Here is a 15,041-nt window from a genome sequence, read left to right as displayed (position 1 = left end):
TGTTAGTAGAAAAACTACCTTTACAAACAATTGCTATATTACAGCTTTTACTTCATTACAGAACTTTATGTTGTACTCGTAATATAAATGAATAAATATACAAATTCAAGTACAGTATATTTATTTAATGCTTCATATGTTATATTTGAATTATTATTCTCCATGTGTTATGTTTGAATTGGACCTTCACCCAAAATAGTTATATCCCAGTTATTCTCGTATATATAGATCTTATATTTGCTTGAGTCATCCAAAATTGGCACGGACATTACATTGGATACATTTTTATATAGACGGTACCATTTGAGTCACTAGAATGGGCCTCTATAACTAGAACATAGGCAACTAGTGATCTTTAATCACCCGAAGTGAAATGGGATTAACTTTAACAAAACTGGTATAACAAATTGTTATGAAGAAGATTTCTTCGATACCTTTTGAAACAGAGTATGTGAATATTCAGAGCCAAAACAGTTTCATCACAATAATGTTTAGGCCATAGATAAACATAAATTCATACACAAAATTCATCAATATAGTACGGAAAATATTGCATTTATATATCTAGAAAATATAAATGTTTATTTCATTACAAATCGAAGAAAATTTCTCAGGAAGGATTGATCACAAAGGTCAATGTGATCTAAAAAGCATAAATTGAACACTTTCGGATGTCGGAAACTATTTATGATTTAATATATTACAACCAAGAACACTTAGCTAAAGACAAAAAATCACTTTTCTTACAGATAACATGGATATCTAGAGGTTTCATAGAAAGTGCGTTGACCTGAAACTATTTAAATATTGCGTATAGCTCCAGTTCACCTTCCTCTTAGCGCAGCGTCTGGAATCTGCACCTAAACTGAACATATTGGAAAACTCCAATTCACGTTAAATAAACCCTACCCACCATAGCCACGTTATGTGCCGAAACCACTGTTAAACGAAAACGGAGAAGTACCAATTCTAGAACAGCTCTTTAAATATCAGAATTAAACTACCCACTAAACCTTATTAACGCGTACGGACTTTAATCGAAATTTGCAATTATATTTCTAGATCAAACAACAACCAGACAATTTTTATAAGTATATACTTCAGTAGAAAAGGATTGGAGTTCAGAATCAACTATTTTGTAAACAAATACTCTGAAAATCTAATAATTGTATGGATTCCAATCTAAATAGACTTAGATATATATTAGACAACATGTAGCTAGTTTACACTGTCAACGAAGGAAAACTAAGGTATGATGTTTTATAAAAGGAGTGAGAGCCTCTAGGCATACATACATTTCATCATGTCTACATGTCTATCACCAAGTAGACAATTGGTGGATTTTCTGTACTGAAAGCTTCCACAGGCTGAAAGTAGGAACTGGCGGGAAGTCAACGAGGACATTGTTCATCCAAATACCAGGAACTTCTAAAATGGAATATGTCACAGGCTAAGAGCTGTCACAGGTGAAAACCACCCAGAGGCTGACAGCTCCTGGAAACAGTCAAGATCTCAGGCCATCAAAAGAGTTTAGAAGTCGGAATTTCAGAGAAAGAGGTAACTCCATTAGGCCACAGATTCACAGAGACATAGACTTTTTATACATCGAAAGCCTGAAGATGAACTTAGGTAGTATTACGTTAAAATAAATACTTTTTAAAATTCCACCAAGTACAAAATTTAACCTCTTTCCTCTTATTTCAGGGGGCTTCTTTTGATGGACATTTTTTAGGAAGGAAGACCAAAGTGAACTACAAGGTTTTTAGCAGAAATCGAAAAATGCAAATTATTTTGTACCTAGGCAATAGAAACGTTATTTAATGTAACTTTCCTCGTACGCTTATCTTACTTTTAAAGGTGATAAAAGTACAAATATCCTTTTACGTATTATTAATGTTAATGAAATATTTCGTTACAGTGACGGTTTGAAAGTACTACGGTTTGAAAGTAGTTACAAAATATTTAGAATAATTTGTTATAGATGATGGTTATCTTTAAATTATCATAGACATCCCCATATATAAGTGATTAGATTTTATATTTATGCAACAAGACATAAATACCCCCTTTCCTTTGTACAACAATAAAAGCAAGGTAAACAATAACCTAAATGCTAATCGCAGTTATGAACTAAGTGACGTAAAGAAGTTTGAGTACGATTCGTACAACAAGGGTTCGTGAAAGGGTGTGTAAACTAATAATAAGGTTTTCTTTGAATTATTACTAACGTTAGGCATTATCGTTAATTAGTTTATTAAGCACAATAACTTCGCTAATTAAAATGTATTTTATGATTATTAAGTAAAGCATATAATGTAAAAATATGCAGAAAAACATATAAAATTTATAAAGTATAAAATATATGTAACGGTATGTATTTTAAATTTTCGTAGTGAATAATCGTAATACTTCTAGCTGGAATGTTAAAAATACATTTGTGATTTAGAAACATGCTTATTTCATGGATATTAGCGCTAACGAACCTATCCCCTCCCCACCATTCCCTTCCTTTGTTCCTTTTCGTCTTTCTCCAACCCCCTCACACTCTGTGTACTCAGGTGTGATTACACTCTGGTGGTTAAACGGTAATGAAATCCCTAACTTTTTACCCTCATTTATTCACAATTAAATAACTTCAGCTCAGGCACTTTACTTTATCGTGATCATTTATAAATACGTGTAGATTTCCAGTTTGCTTAGTACTTTCAAACATTCAACAAATACAATGGTATTAAAACAAATGTATTTAATTTATTAACTTAAAGTACATTTCATAACTTATTTGACGGGTTGTAGTCTAATAGCTCTTGAATCTTAATTCACAGCTCTTCTTTTCAGTAATATCGTGTTTTTAAAATAAAATTTTAATTGCTTATTTTAAAATGAGTCTTTAACTGTAATACAATGAAAAAACAGTGGCTGTTATCCATTGCACTACTGTAGTTTCGTCACTACTTCCCACATCTCGGCTTTATTCTCAAAAACCATGAGGAACTTTACCAATCTCCGTTAAGAGAATACCTCAAGCCTTAAAGGCTCTCGACCATGACGTGTCGCGTTACATAACAACCTTTACATAACGAGTTCTCGTGCTGCGTAAAATTGATAATGCCCTGAGAAAGCAGCATATGTTGTTAAACAAATCATGTTGTATAAAATAATAATAACTTGATATAATACATAACAATAGATATTGTAATAGAGTTTTTGGACGTTTGTTGAAGCCAGACAGAGCCAATAAAGACAGATGATGAACTAACCACGGGAAGACCAAGTAAAAATTAAACAACGAAACTATTATATTGTTAACGGATTAAAGATATTTTACGAGCAAAAATTTAATCGTCCATGAGTTTATTAGCTTTCTAGGACAATTAATTTTTATTAAAACAGTTATTGCTTTTTAATTTCTTTCAAAATTCAATATTATGGTAATTTTTCTTGGAGGATGTTATCCTAAGAATTTATTTAATTCATAAAAGTACAGTACATAAAATTAAAACACTGTAATACTGTATTAAAATATGTATAGAAAGCAACAACAGTAATAAAGACAAATTTCAAACGAAATTAAATATTTTAAGCTTGGTGGTAATATTTAAGAACGTTATAATCTCGTAAAACATGTATAGAGCCATATTGCTCGTTTTACCTTTTCAAAATAAACAATTTTTTGCAATTTCCGTCTTGAAATCTTCAGTAATAGAATGGAATTACGTTTTATACCCCTAATTCCGTGTAATATAAACATAAGACTGCATAAAAAGTATTATTTTCAAAAGATAATATATACATATATTTTTCCCTAAGCGGGTCTGTTTTAGGAGCCATATCATTTTTTATGTTCAATAATGACTTCATTAAAAAACTCTTACAGGAAAAAGATAAAAATTGTCACTCATTTGAAAATTTTTCTTGCGAGCCATATAGAACTACGACTTATATAAAATACTATCTAAATTATTTGTTTTTGATTAAATAAAAATGAGCTTTAACTCAGACAAATCATATGATTGCAATTTTTTATAATTAGCACCGTTAGGGTTTGAGGAACCCCTAAAACACCCAAGGCGGCCAGCCCTTTACCTACAATATACGATAACAATTTACTGTGGTACGTATATTCACGTAGATTAAATAAACAACAAGAATAACTTATATTTTAAGACCTTTTGTTTTGTAACATGTATTCAATATTTTATATGCAATTAGTGGAATTCATTTTTGACTCCCTATTTAATATTTTTGATAACGGGAAATAATGACTAAATGTTGTTTAACGCACCAATATGTTGACTGGAGGCGCGTAGCCTTAATTAGGCAAATTAAAGATACGTTAAATGACTATTGAAATTATTCAGGATATCTAATGTGATACAAGTTAGCACCAATTCATGTAAACTAGCATAAGAAATTTGATCAGTAATGTCTATTTTCCTGTAACACATTTCCTGCCAACAATTAGAGCCATACGAATACAAGAGATCAGATTGTTGCGATGATGATGATTTTTGTAGAAAATAACGAGTAAAATCAAATTAATTTTTTCAGGTGGTATCGATATATAACAGTATTTATGACTAATAATTAACCTACTAAGTTGTAACATTTATATACAACGGTAGCAAATTGTACTCGTAGCTTTGTTATGTGCGTCTCAACTATTTATCAGACCACAAAATAACCAGGTTAAGGTGAGAAGCGAATTATCCAGTAACCGGCTGTTCATTTAGATTAATGGCCACAAACAGTGGATCTCATCTGTCTTCATTGTGAGGCTGTGATCTGAGCAGAAGCTGTTTCTCAGGTTTCCAACAGATTTCCAAACCTTTATTTATAACATTTCTAAAATCCTTATGAGATTTACATTTAAAATGCAGACCTGGAAAACTTACAAGTATAACTAGAATTATTTCTTAATCGGGAATCAAAGAATCAGTTTCAAACACATTCATTTGATTTCGAGTATATGTGCGCCAAATCTGGAGGTTCCACGAACATTGATTTTCGTAATCGAAGACTTCTTAGAAAATGTATGTAATGCTTTTTTATTTGTGTAATCCTATGTTAATAAAATTATGAATGCGAATGCGAAAGATCCTTAGTTTTTTGTATTGCTTTTATGCGTAAACTATTCAACGGCTTGTACTGAAATTTTAAATGGGCATTCTTACAGTTCTTGATATGAACAAAGCCCTATTATTGTTTCGAAAATCCATCCGGGCTACTGCCCGCTGGTCTCTAAGTAGCGAAAATTCCATCTTGGTCTCTAAAACTGTGAAATAATAATCAAAAGAGCCTGTCAAAAGTGATCTACTGTGTAAACATTGCTTTATGACAGTACAACTATATGTTTAATTAATTTTAGCACCATTTTAAATTGGTTTAAATGTATAGTTTGTAAATTCTATAACGAATAACCAATGTCTTTTAGATTTTAGCGATTAGGTAGGTACTCATCTACCTTAGAAAATGTCCTAAAACATAAGGTGGTCAGAATTTGTCTCCGAAGACTTTAAAGCAGTTGTTAGGAAATATGCTAGATGAAAGTTCTCTGGAATTTGGTTTTGACTAATGTAACATTCTAGCTCTAAATATTCTGACATATTTAAAACATTATAATGTGTAAAGGAGCACGTAAATAATGTCATTGTTCATGTGCATTTAACTTTACATTTTTAACAAATATCAAGTATTAGATATAATGGACAAAGCTATTATTTAACTTATAAACTTGTAGACTGTAAAGTAAACAGGATATTGCCGAACATTTTTCCATCATTCAGTGATACAATACAATCAGTAACACTACGTTTCTATAACTGAATCTGATGTATTCTTCAGGTAAATGACTAAACTAATGCATGACTAAAATCTAAGTTGAAGTAAAGAGAACATACCAGAGCGTTGTGACACAGATAATCTGGGAACAACCACAGCTATGTCGTGTATTAATTCCATGGACACTAACTTTTAAACATGCACTTACTAAAAAATAAACACTACTTAATAAAAATAAATTACGTACTACTGGTCAAATAGAATTGATTGATTAGTTCCGTGATGTCTTTGAAGAAGAGATCAGATTGCAGATCTCTAAACGTAGTGTTACTGATTATATTGAATCACTGAACGATGGCAAACGTCCGAAAAAATCCTGTTTCCTTTACAATCCTTCCGTCGTCAAAAACAAACGAAAAAAAGAATTGACTGTTATAAAACCCCATCTTAGTTGTGTTTTGACGGAAGTAAGCTTCTCTGACCTGTGAGACATATTTCCTTGATCGGGGAAAAAACTAAATTAAATATGATACAAAAAATTCAAAGAACCAAGTAAATTACAATATAGAATAGAAATAATTTATTCCTTCAGTAGTTTACAATTAAACTAATAGAGACATTTGCCTGGAATTACTAGCCATAATATTACATACCAATGGCTAGCACAACACTAACGTAATTATTTATACATAACAGTCGATAATTGTCAACTTAAAAACTAGCGGTTCACACTGTAGCGTTCTTAAATTAATTAATTAAAAGAATTATAACGTCTCTAAACATGTCCCTAAATGGACACATTTTGACGTGTTTTCTTGATTATGGCAAAATACATTGGCGTAGGAAATATACTTCACTAAAACCAGAAGTGATCAAACAGGTGAATAACCTGCAAAAATACGTGCGAAGCTGCGGGTAACTTTTAGTTACAAAATAATTTTCAAAATGTAAAGTTAAGCAAACCTTTCACATTCCTCTGCCTAATTCACAATAAAGTAGTGAATATGATGTACACATACGAATATACAATCGATGTACACTGATGTAGTGATGCACACTGGATACTATAAATCCAGTGTGAGTTTAAAAGTATGGATACATTCTGTTTACTTTTTCATGGATAAAGATGGCGGGATGGAAATCGGGGTATTGAGCCGCCTTTCTCTACACACACACAACAAACTAAAAGCATTCATTTTTACCTATTGTCTTTTGCAATTAATATTAATCACACGGTAAACGTAAGAACATAAATATATATGTTTGAATAATTTCCTTGATCTAAATATTACTTTAAAAAATTGGTGCAAAGGTAAACTACAAAAATATCTTATATTCGATCTGCTGGTAAAAGTTGATTCGAGCACACGTATTTAGAATTTCAGTATTTATGATATCAAAAATAATTAAAATTTGTATTGAATTCCTTCTGTAGTGTTTTTAAAGGATGTATTATCATCGGGTTTTAATTACAAAACGAATAAGACCATGAATAAGTTACCTACCCTTATCATTTAGCATTACCAGTTTATATTATTCTTTAATCCCTCCTTCTAAGCTCTTTCCCTTGAGTTCTGCCTTGGCTCAATCTATTTCGGTCCTTAAAAATAAGTTTTTTGTTAATAGCTAAATATATTCAACGAACTAATTAATATGTTACTCGTATTATTCGTGTTTATATCCTTGTCACCTGTGACACTCTATGCAGATCAATGAAATAACATTTGTTTGAAATCACTAATAAATTAAAGTATTTACAAAGAAAGCAAAGACCAGATCTTTTCAAAATTTTCCCTGTAATTTAAATATTTAACCTAATTTTTTCAATCCTGAACTGATCGACCGTTCGTCAAAATTTCCCATTTTCCAACTCAAACTACTCAAAAGTTTTTTATCCGTATTCATAATACTTTGTATATAAAATCAATTTTTCTTTCTTTATAACTAAGTATACGTTACAAACATTCCAAATCCACAGCTACATTATTTCTATATCTCGAATATCATGTATAGTATATATTTTACTTATAACTTACGACACACCACATTTCGCGTTATAAATGGCGCTGAGACACCATGTAAAAATCAATTGCTCATTTAATATTGTGTTAAATATAATATGATTGTACCTAGTTAGTAAAAACATTTATTTTTAAACTTCTTTTCTTATAAAAAAAAACTTCTTGCAATTATAATTATTCATAGGACAATAATGAATAATGTTATTATCTGTTTGCTAACGCTCAGCCAAATCCTATGGAGTGCTCAGTAAGCACACATTCTGTAGTCTTGGGAATGACAAGCACCATCATAGAACTCGATGTTCCTTACATGAAAATAAAACTTTATGTTGAAATGTCAAATCCGTATAGCTCCTACAGCTTCCTCACGATATACCTATTTTTTTCTCGAGATATCGTGCGGTCAGCAGACAGACGGACAGACTAATATAAATGCAATTTTGCCAACCCCTCAAGTGAGGCTTCGCTAACATCCAGCCAATGTAATACCGTTGTACGGTATAAGGCTATGTGGGATGCATCAGTCTAGGAACTAATGAGGTAAAACATCTGCCGTATTAACGCCCCCCCCCCTCACCGCACTGTGTGACAGATGAGGCATGCTGCTCTCTATCTCTTGATTAAACTAGCTTACCTGCTATATGGGCTCTTACTAGTTAAATTAGAAGCAATGAACTTTTTAAGAACTTTTTATGTTGTGATTAAAAATATTATATAATCCCTACGTACAGTATATTTCTAGGAATATTGATTTATTTGGTACATTAATTGTTTCTGACGAAAATTCTTTATTATTAATCCTTATTAACATGATTTTATGACCAACGTTATTTTTAACACAATTAAATAGGAGTATGGAGCAACGTTATACTTGAAATATGTTAAGCGACCAAGATCAACTTTAGTCATTAGTTTATCAGTTAGTAAATCGCCTGCGTACTCCATAGGGTTCAGGTCTAGCAGTCTAAATTCAATTAAATATTAGAAAGGGTCATATCGATTTATGGTTCAAGTTTTAATGTACTTCTGTAAAGCAAAGAGTCTGATTGTTTGACAACTAATACGAATAAAATCTATTTTGTGTTTTGAAACGTTTCAGTTAGATTTGTTCATTTACTGGCATTGTTCAACATAACTCGAACTGCTAACAGCATGCTAAATTATAATTCAACCAAAAACATCACAAAGGTATTTAGATTATAAACGGTTTGACAAATATCCAGCGTAGATTGGCAAACCAGTCTGCTGGGACTTGTTTTGTATTTAGTACTACAGCAAACTGAGTAAGAAATGAACACTCCCTTAGAATTAAGAAGTATATATATATATATATATATATATATATATATATATATATATATATATAAGAATTGCTTTTTATTTGTTATTTATATATTGTCATTAGAATTACATGTTAAAATTAACTACAATTGTTATGAAGTTATAATAAATTTAATTTTTATTTACTTTTATATTTACTTTACTATAAATATTTTGTCTTTAAAATTTAAGTCCCTTTAACATATTTTATTTTCGTCCACCTAACTTGCGTATAAACAAATATTGTAATAGAAATAAAGGTCAAATCTATAATAATCAACTGACAAACGGATGCTCCATGATACACATACGTAAATGAACTTTTTATATTATTAAAGATAACAATAGTAGAACTTTCTTTATGTACTCTCCTGGTTTCACGAGGATTTCTATGAAAGTCAGTTCTGCTGACTGAAAAATTCACTGCCCTAATGAAGCAATAAGTAGCAGTGAAGCAGTGAACATATACTAATCGTATTTATCATACATGCCATACTATGAGTGACGCTAAAAGATTGTGGCATTCCCATGATTCATGACCTGCAGTAAAGTATTTAGAAATTTTCTGAAAAATAATCAACTCTGAAATTTGAGTCATATTGATGGGTGATGGTGTCTCAGCTTCCAAGTAGATAATGCTTAGCTATTTTCTGTTCTGTTACTAACAATTTCTTTTTTTTAATTCTTGAATTTTACATGGATGGTAAATGGAGCAAATAGTAAGATCTCAGATCGTATCTCCAATACTTATTTACAATTTTCACTATATATAGAATTTTCATGAAAATATAGAAGCAAAGAAGAACAAAGGGAAAAAAAGAAATTTAGAATCAGGAGGAGACTTCCTAATTATACAGAAATTATCCATAAAATGAGGGGAAGGGGTTTTAACACCAACTTGCAGTAATACCTGTGTTTTATTTCAAACTTTTCACTAATTGATTTGTCTACTTACTTGAAACACGATCACAGTACTTATTATTTACGGTCTAAAGAAATATACAGTTCAAAGTAGCACAAGTAGAGCAAGGGGCTGTTATCGTTGGCTTGTAAAGAGGGTTACTGTTACCATTAAACAATACAACGACATTAAGGCTAATGTGGAGATATACAATGTGACGCAGGTGGCGACTAACAGCGGTTAATATACCCCAGTCACCCCCGCCCGCCCAACATAACCTCAACCCTACTCTTAAGTTATGTAGAACTTAAAAACTGTTTAACCTCTACCTCATTTCTTTCAATCGATCTCTAATTTTCGTATATAAACGATTCTTTACAGATTGTAAAGAATATTATAATAATCAAAACGTATTACTAAATATAAACTATTTATGTTTTCTTTTATAAATTGTACTTTTCAGAGATATTTATTACTTAAAACTGTGGCTCTACTCTTTGGTTGTTACTTATTTTGTTGGAAGAGATTTGCTATACTGCGCTACTAAAAAGGCAAAGAAATTACAAATTCCATAGCAAGGTTCAACAAGGTGGTTTGCTTACAACCGATTCATCATTGTAGTTTTTTTAGATGTATTATAAATGCGAAAATGCCTTAGTTTGTTGGTTTTTCTTTCACGCGTAAACTACTCAACTGACGCTACTGAAATTTTAAATTCCATTCTTATAATATAAGAATGAATATAAGCCTATTCTTATTTCAAAAATCACTTCGGGCTATGCCCCACTATTCTTTAAAGTAGCGAAAAATGCCATCTTGGTGTCTAAAGTTATGTAATAAAAATTTAATGAGCCTGTAAAATTTAATAAACTGTTCTGTGTAAACATTGTTTAATACTTTCAATTTGATTATACTTATAGTGAGTAAACTTAAATGAACCGTGAAAGACGGGGTGGTTGTTCTCAGAGCAGCCTCTGAAATAAATGTGTCATTGACTACTGGAGAGCAGAGGCATTAGTGTATTGTAGGATACACTTTAGTGCTCGGGGAGGATGGTAAGTTTGCTGAGGTGTATTTAATGGAGTCAAGTCGATAACAAGTAGATGAAAAATAATGAAGATTTACGTGGTCTGCAGAATTTGAGGATGGACGGGAAGTCTAGATAAGTGAAACGCCTAGGGAAGGTATTACAGCAATGTCCTGCGGCGTCTCAGGTTACATATATAGTGAGTAAAATGTCTAAAGAAACAGCATAATTTTTCAGTTTTAGATTTCAGCAATTATTTTAGTAATAATCTACCTTATAAATGTCATAAAACATAAGAAGGTTCATGCTCCATAAGAACTTACCAAAGATATTTTCGAGATTATGTACATGCTCTCTTGATAATCTCATACTTTTCGATGTAAACCATAATTATATTTCCATAATTGTATTATCAATCACATAATCCAAAATATGAATTACCAAACGTATATATCATGTGAAAGAATACCACGGGATTCTTGTAATCTCTATCTATCTTTTCTTCTGATAACAACTCGACTACAATGCGACAAGTTATAAATGATGGATGTTTATAGTTTAAAACTAACCAAAATGTTCGCATTTTACTTCCTAGGATATACCCAGATTTACAATTATGGACATAGATTTCACTGAATTAGATCATTACCAGCGTTAAAGTTTAATCACAGTATTCATAATGTGGTACAAAGTATAACCCTTAAAATCTTACTGATAATATTTAAGTAACACTCTTTTCGCAATATATTTCGAAAAAGTTAACAAATCACTGTTTTTGGTTGGTTAAATTGTTAACTGTTATTAAAATAATATTTGAAAAATTACAAAGTACAGAAGAGTAGCCTACGTTATAAAAGTTTATGTCAAAGATAACACATCCTTCAAGACAAACTTTACACATTCTACCAGTCTGAGTGAAATGTAAAATAAGGTGCATGGAGTGAGTCTACTCAGTGATTACCGTTTATAACATAAAATGGGCTTCCATGTCTACTAATAATATTATAACTTATGCATACCTAATGCATAAACAACTAAGTGTGTCTGTATGAGTCTATAAAGATGTAAACTACATAGAATTGTATTAAAATCTAAAACCAAAATATGTAGGACAAGTAATTCTTTGCAACCAACATGATGTAAGAGGAATAATAATTTCATACAGTTCTGTATTTTGTACATTTCTTATAATATAGAAAGCCATCCAGTAAGGATGAGACTTGCAGTAGAAATTACCATAGTTAATTAGCCTTAATCACGAGGTATAATAATAGTAGTAGAGCTAGGGTTAGTCTTCACGGTTATCAAACTTCACAAATATAAGCGATCAGTCTTGGTGCTTATTTTGGTTTAAGGTTTAACATTTTATATTTCTAGTGTCATAACAGAGTTTACCTTACATTTTCCGCTTCGATAAAAAAATAATTCATACATAGGCCTTTTATCAGAGAGCGTCTAATTTATATTTATGGTTTATACCATTTCCGGTTTCATATATGGGTTTGATTTTAGCCTTGGGTATGACAATACATACTGATATTTGGAAATAGTTTTATAACGTAAACTCGGTTGAATAATCAATTGTTACTGTCTATGTGCGTAGTTCACGATCTGCCTCATCTTTTGGCCGACGTCATCTAAAAGGTATCAGTAAAACAAATTAAAGTTGTTATTTGGCCCAGTTAAGATGAATACTTTTAGATAATCATGATGGCTTGATTAGAAGAAGTTAATATTGCATTACACTTTAAAATTTACTATGTATCTTTCCAAAAAATATGTTCTATTAAATAAATTTTAACTTCGGAAAAAAAGTTTCTCAGTATTATTGAATTATTCACGTATATGATAATAATTGTTAAAAATAATATATTCAATATTCCTAAGAACTGTTGTGCTAATCTCGAAATCATCAGACTCCAATATGCCGCCGAACACTGTAAACTTGAACACAGTATGCTTATACTCTATTGAACTTGCACAATACATATAATTGCAAAAATATCGCATTAATGACTGAGTGGGTGTAAGGACGAACTACACGGATGTTCTTATCAATACCAAAATGTATTCTGCCACTGAATTATAAAAACTTGAATACATTACTTAATATAAATTAAATCTGCACAATATATACATTATTGCAACAAAGGTATACGTCCTTAACAAATCAAGACATTTATCTAAAACCTAGTAGAGAGTAGTAGTACAGAAAATAAGGACCTGTACAATACTATATTACATGTAATTAATATATGTGTATTAATATATATTATATTACTAATATATTATGTACTAGTTATTTTCTACATGTAAATGACTTTATTGGACACATTTCAAGCATCGGATAATTTTGTATAAAATAAATAAAATAAGGAACACATAATTACCATTTAGGTTACCAATTGCTCTAAATAACTGGTTTGTGTTTGAACATATAGGCCTTTGGGACTGAACAAAGTTAGGACACTTACCTCTGCCACAAAAGTGCTGTAACTCTCTAATTAGCTGTCTAAGTCTGTTTTACTTCTTGGAGAGTTTTACTGTTCTTGAAAAATTTACGAAGCACATCCACAAAGACTACAAAGTGCTCTTTGGGCGTCAAGTAGTTTCTTTTATACTGCAGCGTAAAGAATACAGGAGTGTTTCTATTAATTCTACAGATTTAAGTTCTAAGGAATATTGATGAAATTATTTTCCGTAATCATATTTGAACTGATCATTGAATTATGAATTCGCAAGAACTAATCTTAACAACTTCTCCAAGAAATCTATTCACTACAAATGAAAAACATCCACAAAAAGAACAAATTAAAATACTGTTTGAATTAAATTAACAAAGTTAAGAGTTAGATGACGAATAAAAACATTCGTAATTTATACAGGTATTAGGGCTGCAGTTAAGGGAGGGAATGGCAAGCTTGAGCCGAGAATGAATTATCGTCACCCCCCTGCACAATTAAGTATTTGCCTTCCACTTCCATACTTGCACGGACCACATCTGGATTTGAACTTATTACAATTAAAACAGTTTGTTTTGCATTGAAATAATGTATGAGTTTAATATAATGTTAATATATCGTATGTCGTATTTTATAACATTTGAAATGCTAAAATATTCACGTGTTAATTGGTTACTAATTCTGAATTAATTGAAACGTTTTACATTGCAAGATTTATTTTATCGAACAGATAAACGTGAGCGATATATTAAATCAAAGGATTTTCTGTTTCAAATTAAAACATATTTTACTATTAAAATCTGTAAAAATTACAGCACAATTAAGGTTTACATATTATAATATTGAAACTATTTAAAACATAACGTGATAAAATTAATTGAAACCAACAACATTAAGTGAACGGATCATATACACTCTCTATATTCTTCTGGTTACTTATAAATATTTGATTGTCATTACCCAAAGTTATTAATATTCGCGAAATACTACTAAACAATTAAATGTTCGAATATAGCATACTCTTACTTATAGTACGAATATTCGTAACTATTACTCGTAATATACTTTCTATGTGGGAGAATTCTGTTACACAAAGTTACATTTTTGGGTTGGTACTTGTGGGCATGGGCCACATACAATAATGTGTAAAGACATTGTGTACAAGCAGCAAAATTGAATCTAGAACTAAAATCGATACTGTTCATCATAAATCTTAATGGTCTTTAAGATTTTCACTGGTGATAAAGACAATTCTTTAGCTATGCTTTTATGCAATATATCATCATTGTTATTATCATAATGTACATTAATATAGATATATGTAGATAAAAAACGATACATACTTATTGAAAATTTTCAAATTTGAAGGACTTATTTGTGAATTTATACTTTATATATCCGTGCACATATCGAAAACATCCTTAATGAAGATTGTATTCATAAAGTCCAACATGTGTATAATCTAATCACATCTACGAACAGAACAAGCTACTAAATAATTCTATACTGATCCTAAGCTGGGAATGGTT

The 15,041-nt window shown here is 30.8% G+C and overlaps 1 protein-coding gene across 1 annotated transcript in view; it reads left to right on the top strand.

The window, feature by feature from the left end:
• LOC124361452 overlaps positions 1-15,041 on the top strand; it is an 89,258-nt gene that overhangs the window by 74,067 nt on the left and 150 nt on the right. The window lies entirely within an intron of this gene.

The sequence above is a fragment of the Homalodisca vitripennis genome, chromosome 1, assembly GCF_021130785.1.
Source record: "Homalodisca vitripennis isolate AUS2020 chromosome 1, UT_GWSS_2.1, whole genome shotgun sequence".
NCBI lineage: Eukaryota > Metazoa > Arthropoda > Insecta > Hemiptera > Cicadellidae > Homalodisca > Homalodisca vitripennis.
The sequence above is the reverse complement of the archived record's forward strand: the minus strand, read 5'-3'. Positions and strand labels throughout refer to the sequence as shown.